A 3,555-nucleotide genomic window follows, 5' to 3' on the forward strand; every position below is an offset into this window, starting at 1 on the left:
AAAAACAAAGCCACCCCCCCCCCCCCCGGGTGGGTGCCAGGCTTCAAATCAAAAGGGAAGCAGCAAACAACCACCACAACAGCAAGCAACATGTCTGATCTAGGTGTCTCGCCTGAGCAGCTTCACAAAATCATAAACATATTGCAGAATCAACCGCAGAATCAGTCATCTGGAACCTCTAGCTCTAATGGTGTGATGGATGCTGTCACCTTAACACCTAAATTCGATGAGGTTCACACCAATGATGAAGGCAAGCTCTCTGTTAACTCTCTTTCTCTAAATAATTCTACCTGGATTCTTGATTCAGGAGCTACCAATCACATAATCTGCTCTCTTGAATTGGTCTCAAAATATCATGCAGTCAGAAATGTTGAGGTAAACCTTCCTACTGGTCAGTGTATTAAGGTTAAACACACAGCAGATGTAAAACTCAGTAATGATCTATGGCTTAAAGAGGCTTTACATATCCCTTCATTCAAGTTTAATATTGTATCTATGAGCAGATTAATTGAGGACACAGGCTGCAAACTAACATTCATGTGCAATCAGTGTGTGATTCAGGGGAGTCTTGGGTAGATAATTGGTATAGCTAAAGAGGACAGAGGCTTATATCTGTTGGAGCCACCAAAGCTGAGGGATGAGGTCTGTTCTTTGCAGCACAATAAAACAAGAATTTGGCACCAAAGATTGGGCCACTTTCCTACAAATAAGCTGCACCTTGTATGTGACATTGATAGTTCAAAATCTGACAATATACCTTGTGATGTTTGTCATTTAGCTAAACACAAGCGTTCTTCCTTTCCAATAAGCATTACTTGTTCTAAGGCTTGTTTTGAATTGGTTCATGCGGATATATGGGGACCATTCCCAGTTTGTTCATTGAAAGGGGAATATTATTTTCTCACACTAGTTGATGATTACTCTAGGTTTACTTGGGTACATTTGATGAGAAGTAAATTTGAAACAAGACAATTCATTAAGAAATTCCATGCTTATGTGCTTACTCAATTTCATGTTATGGTTAAAATCATCCGAAGTGACAATGGTGTTGAGTTTAGAATGGATGATTTTTTCATGAAAAATGGCATCATACATCAACGATCATGTGTTAATACACCACAACAAAATGCAATAGTCGAACAAAAACACCAACACATCTTAAATGTGGCAAGATCTATCCGGTTTCAAGCACATTTACCTTTAGAGTTTTGGGGGCATTGTGTTATGCATGCTGTACAGGCTTCCTTCCCCGGTCATCAACATGGAAAATCTTTACAAGAGATTATATGGGAATGATCCAGACATTAAAGACACCCTACCAAATAACAGACACAAGATGGCTCCAAGAGGGAAGAAATGCATTTTTATTGGTATTCCAGCTGGGGTGAAGGGGTACCTCTTATATGGTTTGGAAGATGGAACATGTTTTATTTCAAGAGATGTTACATTCTATGAATCTTACTTTCCTATGGCAGATGATAACAATGATAGCAATAATCATTTGGCCAATCAGCCATCACTCCCTAACATTCCTATCTCACTTGATTTAAATACAGACAATCAATGTGAGCAAGGGCAGACACTACAGATATCTGAACAAGAACAGCCACATCAGTCTTCTGAACATTTTCCCGTAGATACTGAGGTTCATCAACAACTTGGGAATGACATGAATGAGTCAGATGCCGGCAGTCAGGGTGATCAAGAAGAACCTTCCACCCAGTCTGATGTGAATCCTCCTGCTCAGATTAGGAGGTCTGATCGCAACCGAAAAATGCCTAGCAGACTCATGGATTATTATTGTGATGCTGCTGTAACGAAAGGCCTTTCTCCACATCTGTTATCTCAAGTTGTGTCATACAGTCACCTCTCTATTCCTCACAAGGAGTTCTCTATGGCCATCACAGCTGCTGATGAGCCACGCACCTACAGTCAAGCCATAAAACACAATTGTTGGAGACAAGCTATGGAAAATGAGATAAAAGCTTTACAAGAAAACAACACATGGACTGTAGTTGACTTACCTCCCGGGAAAACTCCAATCGGTTGCAAGTGGGTATACAAGATAAAGCTCAAAGCTGATGGATCCATTGAGCGATATAAAGCTCAATTAGTGGCAAAAGGTTATACTCAGCAGTTGGGGATAGACTATATTGAAACATTTTCTCCGGTTGCTAGGATTACTACGATTCGTACATTCCTAGTTGTTGCAGCTTCAAAAGGTTGGCATATACATCAACTAGACATAAACAATGCTTTCCTCCACGGTGATTTGGACGAGGAGGTTTACATGGTTCTTCCACCAGGATTTCAAGCTGATAAACAAGGGCAAGTTTGTAAGCTCTCAAGGTCTCTTTACGGATTGAAACAAGCTAGCCGGCAATGGAATGCCAAGCTAACCACCGCATTGATAAATGAAGGTTTTACACAATCAAAATATGACCCCTCTCTGTTTACAAAAGGTTGTGGTGCATCCTTTGTTGCTATTCTTGTGTATGTGGATGATATCCTAGTCACAAGTCCTAACATGAATTTGGTGCAGCAGCTGAAAACATACCTGGACAGCACTTTTAAGATAAAAGACTTGGGCAGGCTTGGTTACTTTCTGGGGATTGAAGCACACTTGGGAAGAGATGGTTTAAACCTGTGCCAACGAAAGTATGCTCTGGACATACTTAATGAAGCTGGTTTCATCAACTCCAAACCAGTAAACACACCCATGGTTCCAGGACACCGCTTAAACAAAGAAGAAGGGACTGCTTTATCAGATGCCACAGAGTATAGGTGCCTTGTTGGTCGTTTACTGTATCTCACAGCCACACGACCAGACATTGCGTTTGCTATACAACAACTTAGCCAATATGTTGATACTCCCACAACTGAACATATGGCAGCAGCTCACCGGGTCCTTCGATACATTAAAAAGTCCCCAGGCCAAGGTCTTTTCTATCCAAAACAGAATGATGCTCAACTCACAGTATTTTCTGATTCAGATTGGGCTTCATGTTTGGAAACACGGAAGTCCATCACCGGATTCTGCATATTCCTAAGCTCAGCCCTCATTTCTTGGCGATCAAAGAAGCAAGTAATCGTCTCTCGTTCTTCATCTGAAGCCGAATACCGTGCTCTGGCCTCGACAGTCTGTGAGGTTCAGTGGTTGTCTAACTTACTTCATGATCTACAGTTCCAACCAAGCAAACCAGCAGCCTTATTCTGCGATAATAAATCTGCCATTGCCATCGTCGAAAATCACGTCTTTCATGAAAGAACGAAGCATATAGACATTGATTGCCACATTGTGAGAGAAAAACTCAATGAAGGGTTATTCAAGCTACTGCCAGTAGCATCAGCAGCCCAGGTTGCCGATGGTCTTACCAAGGCTCTCCCTATTTCACAGTTCCAGCTGTTTACATCTAAACTGGGCACTCAGGACCTTCACGCTCCAGTTTATGGGGGGGTGTTGGCAGATGACGCAAGATCAAACGCGAGTGGTGAGCAAGACTGAAGAAAGGTGGTGAAAGGGAATCTTGATGAAGCAGTTATAACCACCTGTAC

Source organism: Ipomoea triloba, chromosome 8 (genome assembly GCF_003576645.1).
Source record: "Ipomoea triloba cultivar NCNSP0323 chromosome 8, ASM357664v1".
NCBI lineage: Eukaryota > Viridiplantae > Streptophyta > Magnoliopsida > Solanales > Convolvulaceae > Ipomoea > Ipomoea triloba.